This window comes from Chelonia mydas, chromosome 7 (assembly GCF_015237465.2).
Source record: "Chelonia mydas isolate rCheMyd1 chromosome 7, rCheMyd1.pri.v2, whole genome shotgun sequence".
Taxonomy (NCBI): Eukaryota; Metazoa; Chordata; order Testudines; family Cheloniidae; genus Chelonia; species Chelonia mydas.
The window spans coordinates 67,582,420-67,599,618 of NC_057853.1; positions in this window are offsets into that span (position 1 = coordinate 67,582,420).

Below are 17,199 nucleotides of genomic sequence, written 5' to 3' on the forward strand. Positions count from 1 at the left end.
TGCCAAGCTCACCGAGCAGGCTAGAGGCAAAACCCAGATGTTCCATAATTCTCACTCTGTACCTGTGCATTCACTGATAACAAGGGATCTTACTAGCTTCTACATATAGTGTTAAGCTAAAATGAACAATATAGGGGAAGTGGGAATTTGGCAGGTAAGGTCACAAATATATGGGCGTGAGGATGCCTGAATAGATGCAACTGAATGCTCAGCACTTTTGAAAATCAAGTCACATTGGGCCTGATCCAAAGCCAATTGAAGTCCATGGAAAGACTTCCATTGACTTCAATGAGCTTTGGATTGGGCCTTTTATTTGGAGTCAGGAGCCCAATGCTAGGCTTCTATTTTTGAAAATCTTGGCCTATGTGAATATCATGGCAGATCTGAATACAGAGTCATAGAGTTTAAGGCCATAAGGGACCACCAGCTCATTTCATCTGACCTCCTGTATATCACAGGCCACCAATACCACCCAGCACCCACACACTGAACTCACCAACCAAAATTAGACCAAAATATTACAGCTCACAGCAGACTAATCTTTATGTGCCCCAGGCAGAGACTAGAAGGGTCTGAGATGCACCAGTGCCTGAGGCTTCCACAATGGCAGAGAAATGATTAAGTGAGATATACCCATATAATCCTGGCAAGTGACCCACACCAACTTTGCCACAGAGGAAGATGAAAACCTCCCAAGGTCACTGCCAATCTGACCTGGGGGTAAGTCCTTCCCGATCCCACTTATGGTGATCAGTTAGCCCTTGCACATGTGAGCAAGAACCAGCCAGCCAAGCACCTGAGAGAGAGAATGCTCGGTGCCACCTCAGAGCACTGACCCAACCTGTCCAGTCTCCCATCTCTAGCCATGGCCATCTTGATTCTTCAAAAGAAGAAGACAAAAAAAAAAAAAACACAACAGAATACATGGGGGGAGCAACAGCTGGAGGAAATCCCTTCCTGACCCATGCAGGTGGCTGGCTGAAGACCTGAATTCAGCATGAGCATTTAGGAACATAAGACATAAACTGCTAGGGACTCCCTGGGATCCTGAGCCCCACCACTCAACTATCACAAGCAATACCAACATATAATCACCCTTGTAAATTTGTCCTGCTCTCTCTTAGAACTAATTAAGTGGTTTGCCCCCACAACTCCTAGAGGGGGGCTGTTCCAGAATCTCATCCCTTTGATGGTTAGACACTTTCTCCTAATTTACAGCCTGAATTTGTTCATGGTCAATTTATATCCCGTTGTTATTGTGCCAACATTATCCTTTAACTTAAATAGCTCTTCACCCTCCCTTGTGTTTTCCCCCAATGTATTCATAGAAAGCTGTTGTATCCCCTCTCAGCCTTCATTTGCTAGGTTAAGCAAATCAAGCTCTTCCAGTCTCTTCTCATAAGATAGGCCTTCCATTTCCTTGATCATCCTAATTGGTCTTTCTGCACCTGTTCCAGTTTGAATTTATCTTGAATATCTGTGAGCAGAATATTCACTATGGCATGTATTGGTGGACCAGAAACAGCATCCAATCAGAACCAGGAAATTTCAAACTGAAAACTGAGCTAGGCAAGGCATTAGTTACCAGTAATCATCTTCATTTCATTAGAGTCTCTTTATTTAAAATTGACTGAACTGACTTGTCACTATCAATGCAAAGAATGTGAAACTAACCCAGGATAAATGGGGCAGTTCCTTTTATAAGGGTGAGATTTATCTGTGGCATAACTCTAAGTCTCCAGTGGGCTAACCAAAGGAGTGATTTTAACTCCAACTGGTAGAATTCTACAGGTGGTGAGTGGCTCTTTGTTTTGGCCTCATAATCCATATTCTGGACCTATGAAATATCCGGTTTTGGTTGTTCCTAGAAGTAAATAAGTCAGCTCACATTTGGGGCCAAATCCTGCTTCCATTAAAGCCAATGACGGTCTTGGTATTAACTTTCTTGGGAGCAGGATAGCGTACTGATTGGTTCCCACAGAGCAGGGGCACTAGCATGAGCTGCACACTAGCCCCTTATCTGCTTATTATCTTGATAAAACTTTTAGCTGCTGATATTCAAACCATTCCTGAGCTCATTCCTTGCAGCTCTGTATATGAAATACCTCTTTACAAAGACATGAACTGTGACATGCGTCAAGGATGGATACCTTAAGTTCACAAACAGTAATGACAAATTAAAGTGTCTCCGTTTACTAAATCAGTTTTTATACATTGGAGCTGGCTGATTGAGGAGACAGAACGATAACAAGATTAGTCACTGAAGCAGAGTTTATAAGATTTCTTTTACGCAGGGATCCATATTGTCTCCAAATCCTATAAACAGCTCAGACCAGGTTATAGTCCCTTGACATTTGAGTAGTTTATTTCCAAATGCTCTGTTTCCTTTCATTCTTTTTGGTGCTCTTGGCCAATCGGGTACATACGCAAGTGTCTCTCTGGAAGAGATAGAAGGACAAGTATGATCTAGTGGATAGGGCACTAGAGTGAGTGTCGGAAACCTGGATTCTATTCTCAGTTTCATACCTCCCAACAGTCCTGGGTTTTGACTCCCAATCCCTTTGTCACAGTTGAAGTTGTACACAACCCGCATTCAGTGGCACCCACAGTCATATGCACATTACACATGGTGCTTACCATGGGCCGAGGCAAAGCTAGGGAAGGCAGCAGCTTCAGCTGTTCCTTGGCATGTTCGGACCTGTCAGGAATCCTCAGTGGCTGCAGGGGACCTCAGGGTTGGGGAGTGACACTGCACTGGGTGGGCCAGGCTGGAAGGCAGGGGCTGAGCATGGCATGGACTTGGTGCATCAGGGACTAGGGCCAGTGGCTGCAGCAGCATTGGCTCAACAGGGATTGGCAGTGACCAGCTGCATCTCATTTTAACCACTTGAACTGTTGGGAGGGAAGCAATTCTGCTGTCTGATCTTCAGCAAGTGACTTTGTCTCTCCATACCTCTGGTTTGCTGCCTGCCCTTTGTCTGTCTTGTCTATTTGGATTATAAGGAGCAGCGTACAGGACCAGCAAACAGAGCTGAAAACAGGGGAGTTTGAGTGGAGATCTGTTGGAGGAGAAGGGAGGCAAGCCTCTGTTCTTTAGAGGCAGTGAGCGAATTCTTGAGCGTATATCCGCTTACTGTTTTCTTTATGTTTGTTTTCAGTTTGCAGAGCTGGTGTGGGTATTGTGTTAATCACAGACAAGCCCTGATTAGGGGACAGGACTTCCATGATTAGGGGAAGGGCTTCCTTAATCAGCAGGCCTATAAAGGCAGCCAAGCAGCCAGTCAGCGGCACAGGAACCAGCAAACAGAGATGGAGTTTGTAAGGAGAATTTGGGGGAGGAAGTGCGTGGTGTTCAGTTTTTGTGTGTGCGAGTATGTGTTGGTTTTTTCCTAGGCAGGCACTTAGGAGGGAAGCCTATGATAGAGCAGGGGTAGTGATTCAAGGAATGGAAGAGACAATGAAAATGATTGGATGTGGTGGTTTCAGGAAGTACATTATCCTGGAGAGGGTACCATTTGTATGATATGCCTGCCTGATAGATCTGATCGAAGAGAAGATCCAAGGTTTGGAGATGAAGGTAGAAACTATGATTGAGTTTCAAAGGGGATTTGAACAGATAATGGATGGAAGGAGAGAGGAGGCTGAAGGGAAAACTCAAGATCTGCAGAAGCAACCTGGACTGGAGAATTGTGAGAGTAGGCTGCTGAGTGAGGAAAGTGGCCAGTGGAAGCATGTGACTATGAGAACAAGGCAGAGGAAAAGACCAGCGAAGAAATAGAGCTGAGGGACCAGTTTGCTGAGCTGGAAATTGAAGAGGGAAAGGCAGGCAGTAACAGAAGGTGGGAGGCCATGGAGGAAGAGATGAGTAGCTAGTCCTACAGGAAGAGGGGAAGAGTCGATGGAGATCTCCTGGGGCTCTGAACTCAGGCTGATAGAGGATGACTCGCAGAAGACTGCAAGTCAGAACAAAAGACAAAAGGACTTACAGTCAGAACTAACAGGAGGAAGGCCATGGAATTGCACCAACACCAGGAAGAGGCAGGTCTATGTGACTGGGGAGTCAGGCTGGAGGGAGGTTACTAGTGGAGTTTCTCAGGGATCGGTCTTGGGACCAGTCTTGTTTAACATTTTCATTAATGATCTTGACACAAAAAGTGGGAGTGTGCTAATAAAATTTGTACATGACACAAAGTTGGGAAGTATTGTCAATATAGAGGAGGACTGTAATATCATACAAGAAGAGTTGGATGACTTTGAAAACTGAAGTAATAGAACTGGGAAGAAATTTAGTAGTGCAAATTGCAAGGTTATGCACTTAAGGACTAACCACAAGAATTTTTGCTATAAGCTGAGGACATATCAGTCAGAAGTGACAGAGGAGACCTGGGTGTATTAATCAATCACAGGATGACTATAAGCAGCCAATGTGATGCAGATGTGACAAGGGCTAATGCATCCTGGGATTGCATCAGGTGTGGCATTTCCAGTAGAGACATGGAAATATCGTTACCATTATACAAGGCACTGGTGAGACCTCCTCTGGAATCCTGTGTGCTATTCTGGTCTCCCATGTTTAAGAAAGATTAATTCAAACTGGAAAAGGTGCAGAGAAGGGCTACTAGGATGATCAGATGAATGAAGAACGTACCATCTGAGAGGAGACTTAAGGAGCTTGGCTTGTTCAGCCTAACAAAACGACGGATGAAGGGAGATATGATTGCTGTCTATAAATGCATCAGAGATAAACACCAGGGAGGGAAAGGAGTTATTTAAGTTAAGGACTAATATTGGTACATGAGCAAATGGGTATAAATGGTCATCAACAAGTTTAGGCTTGAAATTAGACAAAGGTTTCTAAGCATGAGAGGAGTGAAGTTCTGGAACAGCCTTCCAAGGGGATCAGCGTGGGTAAAAATGTTAACTGGTTTCAAGACTGAGCTGATAAGTTTATGGAGTGACGAGACTGCCTACTATGGCAGGTAACCGATCTGCAACTGCTAGCAGCAAATATCTCCAACAGCTGAAGATGGGACGTTAGATGGGGAGGAGTTTGAGGTACACAGTGAATTCTTTCCCAGGTATCTGGCTTGCGGGTCTCTCTGACATGCTCAGAGTCTAACTAATGGCCATATTTGGGGTTAGGAAAGAATTTCCCCCAGGTCAGATTGGTAGAGACCAATTGCGGTTTTTTTGCCTTCCACTGCAGCGTGGGGTATGGATCACTTGCTGGTTTGCGTTAGGGTAAGTGGCAGATTCTCTGTAACTTGAAGGCTTTAAATCATGATTTGAGGACTTCAGAAACTCAGACAGAGGTTATTGGCCTATTACAGGAGTGGGTGGGTGAGGTTCTATGGCCTGTAGGAGGTCAGATTAGATGATCACAATGGTCCCTTCTGACTTTAAAGTCTATGAGTCTGTAAATAAGCTCTTTGGGTCTGCTTCTTATTGTGTGCTTATACAGTGCTTATCACAATGGATCATGCTCTTAGATGGGTCCTCTAGGTGCTACTGTAATAAAATTAATAATAATAATAATAATAATTAATAAAGTATAACCCAGACCCCATTCAGGCTTTGCCTCTGATCACAACAGGGGATGACTTTATAAACATGAAACTATATAACTGTGTTGCCTGAGCTGAAGATATATTTGCCTAAATTCACAATTAATATATTATTTCATTTATTATTAAAGATATTCATTGGACTAAAATGGAAAAGCTTTTTGATCAGAAGTGGGCTTCCTCTAAACTCGCAAAAAGAAAAGGAGTACTTGTGGCACCTTAGAGACTAACCAATTTATTTGAGCATAAGCTTTATTTATTTGAGCATTAGCTAAGCTCACGAAAGCTTATGCTCAAATAAATTGGTTAGTCTCTAAGGTGCCACAAGTACTCCTTTTCTTTTTGCGAATAGAGACTAACACGGCTGTTACTCTGAAACCTGTCATTATGCAAGGCTCTAAACTCACAGTCATGCATGCTTTCCCCACAGGATAATTGTCCTTTGAAATGCTGATTAAAGCATTGCCCTTCATTTCGATAAAATAGGGACAGATTATACCTAAAATGCACAGACATACACAACTCCCACTGAGCATCAGAGGGAATAATCTTGAATTTAAGAATCCTTGTTGGTACTTATCTATTTTTAATGGTAATTCTCTAGGTCACCTGCCTATGTTGCCCCATACCTAATGAGATCAGTGGATTTCAATCCAGAACAGAATTTTGTCTTGAGAACCTTGGCACTCTTCCAAAAACTCAGAATCTGTATAATCTCAACCATTCACATTGCTGGATATATTATTAGCATAAATAAATAAGATGCTCCAACCTCCTAACTACCTCAGAAAACAGAGCCTTTTATCAGGGGTTCTCAAACTGGGCATCGTGACTCCTCGAGGGGTTGCAAGATGGTTACATGGGAGTTGTGAGCTGTCAGCTCCATGGGGCTGACAGCCCTAAGCCCCCATTAAATTAAATTACTCCCCCCCATTTTTAATTTATAAGGGGGTTCATTCACTGGCTTGCTATGTGAAAGGGGTCACCAATACAAAAAGTTTGAAAATCAGGGGTAATGTTTATAATACTGTAAATTAGACCTTGGACTGTGAAACAAATATTGACTCTAGCACATGAAGTCAGTATTTTGTGAACATCCAAAACCTACCCACCATTACAGAGTTGTGGAGAGACAGCTTCTGTGAATCTAGGCAGGCTGGCTTCCTGACAAGGAACATTAGGTTAAGTTCAGATACTTTGGACTTTGTCCAGGATATGAAACACCTGCAGACTCTTTCTTTCATGTGGTGCACAAGTGTAATTGCATTACTTGATACATACTTAAACACCTTCAGGTCAAAAAACATATATGAGTTTCTCTGCAAACGTGGCCACAGTATTTGCAGTTGTACCCTATTTGCATGCACAAAAACTCACATTTCTGCTCACCAGATAAATACTAACAATTGCCTGATATAAGCATGTAAATGTCCATTTGTACACACAGATGTAGGGATTTGTATATACATGTGACAGGTCTCATAAAGGAGTATTTGGAGGCAGCTTGAAAAATGTGTTCCATTATATGAAGAAGAACACAGGCCTGGTCTACACTACAGGGTTAGGTCAATATAAATTGCCTTGTGTCAACCTAGCTGTGGAAGTGTCTTCACTTACATTTGGCTCCAGCCAACGTAAGTGCCTTTCTATGCCAATTTAATAACACCACCTCTTCGAGTGGCATAGAGTTACAGTCGATGTAATTAGGCCAACGCAGTGTCAGTGTAGACACTGTGCTGCTTATGTAGATTGCTACTAGCTTTCAGAAGCCATCCCACAATGCCCCACACTGGCAATACAATCAATACAAAAGTTCCTGATGAGGATGCACACCACCAACACAGGGAGCCAAGTGTGCAAACTCACACACAAGCGATTTCATAACTGCGGTGGTTTTATGATGATGTAAGTTAGGTTTACATAATTTTGTAGTGTAGACATGGCCATAGGATTTCAGATCACATGCATTGTGGTGTAAAATGGCCCAGAGAACATTTTAGATTGAAAAAAATAGCAGGAAAGTTTATTGTGGGCTTGCAAGATTCACCTGTTTAGCAAAAAGAGGAAACATGGATATTTTTGTATTGGGTAGCCTGGATCCACTTAAACTGATTAAGGAAAATCTCTAAAATGTCACATACATGGAATCCTGGGAGAAGCTAATGAATTCTTGATGCCTTTTTATATGAATTGTTAATCCTTTCCTTCTGTTCATGTTCTGGCAGGAGAATTCAACCCTCTGAAGTGGACTTGCCAATTCTCACTTGATTGGAGTGAGTCTCAGACATTCAGGACAAATTTAAAGGCCATTTTTACAGCAGAGTCCTTCATATTCATGATGAAGGATTATTGTGGGGTTTTTCAACAAGACATTTAATAATTCACTTATTTTTTTAGATAGACTTGATGGCTTGGGGCACATTGGTAAAAAGCTCCAGAGCCTTTCAACTTCCCCACTGCTTTAAATAACTAATGAATTCCCTCTTTCCCACATCCCCCAAGTTTGCAGCATTGCTGAGGTATTCCCTGTGGTAAATATAGGGAATATTATACTCTGTGAGCAATAGTGGCAAGTTCTTAGGGAAATTATTGCAACAGTTGCTAGTTCCAATGCAGACCACGGTACTAGTGAATGAAAATTCTCTTCAGACTTCACTTCAGAGACCTATATGAAATGAGTTTGGTGGTCTAGGTCCACTTTCCAGTGGACAGGTGACCACACCACAAAAACACTATAGTTGTTACTAACATCCTTATTGGCAGACTGAACAGAAAGGCTAAGGCCTGAAAGAACAGAGATTTAAACTATCTTTGTATTCCTAGAGGCAGACCCTTCTGAGCAAGGATGCAGCACATTGGTGGAGCAGTGTGGGAAAGCTGACAGAGCTACTGTGCTAGTTTGGTAGACTGTATTTAGTAGCATTTTATACTCACTTTGCACATGTGTAAGTCCCAGGTTGTGCAACAACTCTCTTGCTCAGTGCAGAAGAGATTTCATTTTGACTAGATGAAATGGCAAAGAATGTAGCATTTAATATATCTGAATTATTCTGCTATCCTGCATGGCATATGAAATACATACCTTGCATCCATAGCAACCATTATTCCCAGTCCATGGCTGCATGCTCCTTCCATCTTGCTGCGGGGCTTATCCAGAACCTTGACAATGTAAGGCTGCCGTAAACTGGCAAGATCACTGGGCACTCCCAGGTGTAAGCCCTATGGCCCGAAGCCTAGGAGAAAAGGAAGGTAATTGAGTGAGCTATCTGCTGGAGAGCCAGAGGAGTTGACTGAGTGAGGCAGAATCTCATTTAAATATCAACTGTGTTCTCTGCTGTCATCTGCTGGAGAGCAAGGGGAGTCAACTAAAAGGGCAGTTCCTCGGGTGCATCTTAACTAAGGGTAGTTTGGGGACATTGGAGTATAACTCGATTAAGTTTTGTACTTGAGGCCCATATTTTTGAGAATAGCCTGTTGGGAGCCCACTGGGGCAAAGTCTGAACAATGACTAGGTCTGGGGTCACCCTGATGAAAACTGATGTTTGCCTAGGTGGGGCAAGATGCCATGGACAGAGCTAAAGAGTGTGGGGGAGAGAGACTGGACTTTCCAGGCTTGCTGCTGGAAATAGCTCTCTGGGTGGTAGGGGCTTTGATGGGTTCCAAAGGCCACTGCTCACCTTGCATCTGCAAGAGTAGGGCTAAAAGCTATAATTGCCTTTTGTGAGCAGAGCTCAGCAGAGATCCCAGTTGTATAGCCGGTGGTGAGCAGAGAACAAAGGCCAGCCACAATTCCAGTCACCTGAGCAGTGAGCAGAATAAGGCAGCAGTTGGGACCAGCCACAACACACAGCAGGTGGAGCAAAGCAGCAGCTGGAGTCTTCTAGCAGGAGAGCTGCAGGGTGAGCACAGTTGTGTGTCCTACAATGGGAGCAGCCATCTACGTCAGTCTAGCTACTCTGGTGAGGCCTCCCTGTCCTAGTGGCTGAAATCACCATAGCAGGACAGACGGTAGAGTCCCAGACCCTAATTCCCTGGACTCCTGGAACCACAAATTGTGAGTGAAGAAGGAGGCAGAACAAACTGTATCAGCCATTCAGTGTCTGTGTGTTTGAAATTTATGCACCTTGAGGTAAATGTGGTGGAAGGTGTTAATATTTGTCCCCATTCAACCTGGCCTTTCCCTCTTATCCATGCTCCTGCCCAATACAGTTTGTTCGTTTAAACCTCTGTGCTTGCAAGTGGTTACAGATTTGCCTAGCAAAGGTCCCAGAGGAATTATAGGTTCCCAGATTAGTGGATGTGGGCTCAAGCCAAAATTAAAGAGAATCCTCTAAAATAAGGACATGGCCCTTGTTACTGCCAGTGCATTCATTGGCAGAAGGGTTACACAGGCTAAGGAACCTCATTCTTAGGATGATTAGGGATCATGGTTTCAAATGGGTATAGTTTTCACTGCGTTTCATTAATCACTGAGAGCTTTCCATGGCTTCTGGCCAGGTCCATGTTCAGTTTTGCCAGCTCTTACAGTTTTATCATGTCTCATGATATTTGGTCTTTTTATACATAAACTACTTTCAGAAGTGTGAAACAAATCTTTTCCATTACTTTTTGTTCAACTTCCATCAAATACAAATGTTGTTTCATTATCATAGGGCTGCTTGGAAGAGTTGGCCAGCACACAATTGATTTTTTTGCTGGGTTCCATATTTTGTACCTTGATCCTTTGGTGGTCTGCTGTGCCCACATGGAGCCCCATTTAACCAGGTGCAGCAGTCTGCCTGTGCATTGTACATTGCAGGGGCAGGGCCCTACACTGTGTCCTCTATCACACAGCTGTTGTAATACAGTTTTGCGGCAGTTATGTTGGGATGTTTCATCACCATATTGCATCTGCCTTGGAGATATGTCGAGACTGTTTCAATGCCCTGTGAATTGTGGGATAGCTCCATCAAAATTGTGACTGTACCTTGAAAAAGAAAAGTGGGGGTGGGGAAGGGGATGAGAGCTAGAATTGATAAGATTGGCTGGGCTGTGAACTCTTGTTTTGTTATTGCAGGGGTTGCTCATCATAAAGACGACCTGAAAGTAATGTCTGTGGAGTTCAGTCATCGCTCGGTGCTTAGGGTGCTTTAAGAGCTGATTTATTCTGTGTCCATTTCCAATGGTCTGTGCATAACTGTGACCTGGGAGCCCCTTAATGCCAACTGGCAGAGGGCCCATAATACTGTAATACCAGGCCTGACACATTCATTATCCCCAACACACTGTTGTCCAAATGTGTATTTGAAAGGTGTCATGTCAGGTATTATATGTAAACTGGTACAATGCTGGTCCTGAAAATCATTGGAGCATGTATATACAGATTGTGTACCAAGGGTTATATATGTCTGCTGGAATAGGTGCATAAAACGTGTTTGGGAGGCACAAACCCAGCTTGCCCTAGACAAAGAAATGTGCATTAACCTGTCTGACCAGCTTGATTACCGGTAGAGGGCAAAGAAAGTATTTACATATAAGGCAAACAAAGCCATTAAGCTAACAAGCAACAGAGGAAGAAGCTTAGTGAACTCACTGAAGGTTGGAGTCTGCACACCAGGAAGACTTTCTGGCTGTCAAATCCATTGATTTCGGGTAATTTAAGTAGAGCAAATCCATCACTTAGGGGACGTAGGATACAACACCCTCTGAACCTGTGATAATTGGATCCCCTGGCTTGGAGGGCTAGGGATGCTGGTAACTTGAAGAAAATAAGGAAACTACTTTGGCAAAGATTACTCGGTAAAATTAATTTTAGTCTCTAGAAAGCATGTTTTTGTTTTGTTTTGTTTGTAACCATACCTGTCTCTTTTTCTCTTTCTTATTTATCACTTAAATCTTTGTTCTTTGTTAATAGACTTAATCTAATTTTATTACAAAATCATCTCAGGGCTATGTATTCAAGTGAAGTGTGCGTCTTCTGCTAATCTAATAGGCTCTTTGGAAGCAGCAAACTTAATAATTCCTGTGAGTGTCACAGGGAGAGGGACTGAACACTGCAGAGAGGCATCTCTGGGAAAACTAGGAACTGGGGTTCACTGATTGTTACCTGCAAGGCAAGGTTTAGACTGGCAAGGTCTCAAGATATTTGCTGGTGAAGTAGACAAGAGGGGTGTGTCAGGGAGCTGACACACGGTCTAATCTCCAGCAAAGCTCTCACCTCCTGAAGTAGAGGGGTAACACGGTGGCTTATGGTTCTGGGTGTTCTGAGCAGAACATCACAATAAGAACAAGACCTTCACATCATCTTGCTTAGACGCTCTGTCTGAGAAGCTCCACCCTTAAAGGCACAGTGCCCATTACCCATTTTAAAAAATAAAATCTCTTGCTTTGGTAAAAGAAAAAATCACTGGATGCAGAGTCACTGAAATTTCACAAACAAATACAAAAATAAAAAAGAAACAAAAGCAGATCAACTCTTTGTTCTAATCAACCTTCCCAATGTCCCTTCAAAATTATTAGTAATAAAAATAACTGGTTCAAGCTTCTAGAATAGAACTATTTCTCATTTTCCATGTTGTTTGTTGCTCTCCTGGAGTGAGTACTTAGTGGTTTACACATCAAGAGTATGTGATTTTAATATTGGAAAGTAAATGAGAACTACCACACAACCCTAGATTGACCTACATGCTTCCACTAGAAATAGCATATCACAACTTGGTCTAGTCTTTGTAAATAAAAGTCAGTCCTAGGCAAGTATGCACTAAGCCTATTTTGAGAATTTAAGTGGGTCGTAAGCGGTGCACTCATCTCATTCGGGCCTTCACCACAGGGGGCAATTTCACCCAAAGGAGAGCCAAGTATGGAGGATACCCCTGCTGACTCAGTGCTGAGGGAAATGTATGAAAAGATTAGTAAAAACTAGGGCTGTCGATTAATTGCAGTTAACTCACACGATTAACTCAAAAAAATTAACTGTGATTAAAAAATTAATAGCACCATTAAATAGTAGAATACCAATTGAAAGTTATTAAATATTTTGGATGTTTTTCTACATTTTCAAATAGATTTATTTCTATTACAACACAGAATACAAAGTGTACAGTGCTCGCTTTATATTGTTATTTTTATTACAAATATTTGCACTGTAAAAATTATAAAGAAAAGAAAAAGTATTTTTCAATTCACCTCATACAAGTACTGTAGTGCAATCTCTTTATCATGAAAGTGTAACTTACAAATGTAGATTTTTTTTTGTTACATAACTGCACTTAAAAACAAAACAATGTAAAATTTTAGCGCCTACAAGTCCACTTGGTCCCACTTCTTGTTCAGCCAATTGCTAAGACAAACAAATTTGTTTATATTTACAGGAGATACTGCTGACTGCTTCTTATTTACAAAAAGTGGGAGTGTGCTAATAAAGTTTGTGGATGACACGAAGCTGGGAGGTATTGCCAATTCAGAGAAGGACCGGGATATCATACAGGAAGATCTGGATGACCTTGTAAACTGGAGTAATAGTAATAGGATGAAATTTAATAGTGAGAAGTATAAGGTCATGCATTTAGGGATTAATAACAAGAATTTTAGTTATAAACTGGGGACACATCAATTGAAGTAATGGAGGAGGAGAAGGACCTTGGAGTATTGGTTGAGTTGCCAATGTGATATCGCCGTGAAAAAAGCTAATGCGGTCTTGGGATGCATCAGGCGAGATATTTCCAGTAGAGATAAGGAGGTGTTAGTACCATTATACAAGGCACGTGAGACCTCATCTGGAATACTGTGTGCAGTTCTGGTCTCCCATGTTTAAGAAGGATGAATTCAAACTGGAACAGGTACAGAGAAGGGCTACTAGGATGATCCGAGGAATGGAAAACCTGTCTTATGAAAGGTGACTCAAGGACTCGTCTTGTTTAATCTAACCAAAAGAAGGCTGAAGGGAGATATGATTGCTCTGTATAAATATATCAGAGGGATAAATACCAGGGAGGGAGAGGAATTATTTAAGCTCAGTACCAATGTGGTCACAAGAACAAATGGATATAACTGGCCATCAGGAAGTTTAGACTTGAAATTAGACGAAGTTTTCTAACCATCAGAGGAGTGAAGTTCTGGAACAGCCTTCCAAGGGAAGTAGTGGGGGCAAAAGACCTATCTGGCTTCAAGATTAAGCTCGATCAGTTTATGGAGGACATGGTATGATGGGATAACATGATTTTGGCAATTAGTTGATCGTTGACTATTCATGGTGAATAGGCCCAATGGCCTGTGATGGGATGTTAGATGGGATAGGATCTGAGTTACTAGAGAGAATTCTTTCCTGGTTTTCTGGCTGGTGAATCTTGCCCACATGTTCAGGGTTCAGCTGATCACCATATTTGGGGTCGGGAAGGAATTTTCCTCCAGGGCAGATTGGAAGAGGCTCTGCGGGTTTTTCGCCTTCCTCTGCATCATGGGGCCTGGGTCACTTGCTGGAGGATTCTCTGCACCTTGAAGTCTTTAAACCATGATTTGAGGACTTCAATAGCTCAGACATCGATGAGAGGTTTATTGCAGGAGTGGGTGGGTGAGATTCTGTGGCCTACATTGTGCAGGAGGTCAGACTAGATGATCATAATGGTCCCTTCCGACCTTAAAGTCTATGAGTTTATTTACCATGTCACCTGAAAGTGAGAACAGGCATTCACATGGCACTTTTGTAGCTAGCACTGCAAGGTATTTACATGCCAGATATGCTAAACATTCGTATGCCCCTTCATGCTTCCGTCACCATTCCAGAGGAAATGCTTCCATGCTGATGCTGCTCATTAAAAAAGAATGCATTAATTAAATTTGTGACTGAACTCCTTGGGGGAGAATTGTATGTCTCCTGTTCTGTTTTACCTGCATTCTGCCATATATTTAATGTTATAGAAGTCTCGGATGATGACATGTTCGTTTTAAGAACACTTTCACAGCAGATTTGGCAAAACGCAAAGAAGGTACCAAGGTGAGATTTCTAAGGATAGATATAGCATTCGACCCAAGGTTTAAGAATCTGAAGTGCCTTCCAAAATCCGAGGGACGAGGGGTGGAAAATGCTTTCAGATGTCTTAAAAGAGTAACACTCCAATGCAGAAACTACAGAACCCGAACCACCAAAAAAGAAAATCAACCTTCTGCTGGTGGCATCTGACTAGGATGATGAAAATGAACATTCATCGGTCCGCTCTGCTTTGGATTGTTATTGAGCAGAACCTGTCATCAGCATGGATGCACATCCTCTGGAATGGTGGTTGAAGCATAAAGGGGCATATGAATTCTTAGTGCATCCGGTACGTAAATATCTTGCGATGCCAACTACAACAGTGCCATGCGAACGCCTGTTCTCACTTTCAGGTGACATTGTAAAGAAGATGTGGGCAGCATTATCTCCTGCAAATTGTAACCAAACTTGTTTGTCTGAGCGATTGGCTGAAGTACGACTGAGTGGACTTGTATGCAGCGATTTTTTGTCCATAATTCTACATTTGTCAGTTCAACTTTCATTATAAAGAGATTGAACTACAGTACTTGTATTGGGTGAATTGAAATATACTATTTCTTTTGGGTTTGTTTTTTGTTATTTGTAATCAAAAATAAATATAAAGTGAGCACTGTACACTTTGTATTCTGTGTTGAAATTGAAATCAATATATTTGAAAATGTAGAAAACATCCAAAAAACATCATATCAATGGGATTGCAGGAGTTGAACAGTGGGCTGCATTTGTCCCAGTGTGTTAAGTGTTTGAGGTGTTTTCAGAGAGGCTGTAATATGCGCTCCTCTAGTTCCACTGACAGTAAGTTAAATGCAATGAGAAGAGGCAAACTGACACAGAAGTTATAGTAATTAAGGGAAATAAAAATGCTTACTCCTTTCTATTCATTTTAAAAAAATAACAGTATAATTCATTATTAAATTTGTTTTAGATTAAAATTTTAGAGTAGGGCCATCTGCATGTAGCAACATGGAAAGCCAAAGTGTATTTAACTAACCCATGTGTGATTAAACAGAAGAGAACAGATGAGCAGAGGGCATGTCACATTTCAGTGCAGCAGCATTTTCAGAAAGGGATCATTTTCTCAACACTCTGCGAAAAGGTTGATATTTTCCTACAGATGAAGAGATCTGCAGTAATGCCAACTCCAATGTTCAAAAATCATGAGGGAGGCTCCAAAAATTATGGAATTGGCTTACAAATCATGAGATTTTTTTTAAAAGTGTTGGGGGTCTTCTAGTTTTTGAGCCTTCAGGGTTCATGTTTTCAAGTTTTTCTGTGCAGTTGTGAGGGCTAGAAACATACATGTTTATTTAAACGTTAAAGCTGATATTTGCACTTAAGTATTGCTATCACCGTTATAATTGATGATGTTTATTAGAGTAGTGCCAAGGGGCACTAGAGTGAAGTGCAAACGCAGAGTAATAGCTTCTTGTGCAATGACATCACTCCAGGACCTGGGTTTTAAGAGGCCTACCAACAATCATGAGACCCACAATAAAACTGTGAGTTGGCAACTCTGCATATAGGCTTTGATTGTGCCTTTAACACATTGGCCCTTGTTGGGGGCTCTGCAGAGCTGCACTGCCCCAGGGGAGTTCCAGAAATCAGTGCTTCAAGAAGGATCAATGCCTCCCAGGACAATTAGTGCACCAGGAAGCATACTCGCTCCCATAGCCTTTAAAGGGGAACTTCCCATCTCAGCTGGCAGCTCTGTCTTCCTGTCTCTCCCTGAACTTAGCTCTAGCCCCTTCCCTTCCTCACGCTGATGTATTCCCACCCCCAGGCTTCCTCCCTCTTTCGTTGTTTGATGTTTTTGCTTTCTCAGCCCTCCCCACTAGTATGTTGTTGCTGAGAATGTGCCTCAGTTTGCCCCCATATAACCTCCTCTTTTTCTCCCTACCAGGGTTTCTGAGGATGGTGAGCTAGGTTCACACTCCTTCTTCTTCCCACTGCCTAACATGCATGTTGCCTGCAAATGAAGTATCTACTTCATTGTAATGCCCCCACCCCAAGTGGCCAGAGGCCTCACTGGAAGCTCAGCAGGGGAGCAAAAGTCAGATAGGAGAGAGCACTCAGCAGCTTGAGCACTGCCACAGCTGCAGATTGATCCTTGGACCTCCCAAAAAGCAGTACATGGGGCCCACAACTCTGCCTCCAAGCTGGCTCAGGACAAATGAGCCATGACGAACTTTCAGCCCCAGCAGCAGGTTTCCATTTCTAAGTATAGCTCAGCAATGGAAAAGGCTTGAAACTTACTATTTCTAAAAAGGAATGTTGACATTAGCACTGGGCCATAATATCAGCAGGCCTGCGGCTCTAGCCCTCTGGCACATCCTAGCTGTCCGTGCGTTTGCATTCCTGAAGCAGAATCAGAACTAAGGCCGTGTCTACACCAGGATTTGTTGGCAAACATTTCCCACCATTGATCCCACTGCTGAAGCAACACAATTGTTAGCGATGGTGGGAACACAAATTTGAATATGGTGACATGGCTGCCAGGGTTTTCAGCAGCATGAGCTATTAGCCATTACATTTGATGCCTCTGTGCCACTCTGATAGCACAGAAGGTCTGTAAAGTCAGTGGAAATGGCTCCCAAGAAATACCTCCAATATAAAGGGGTTCTCCAGACA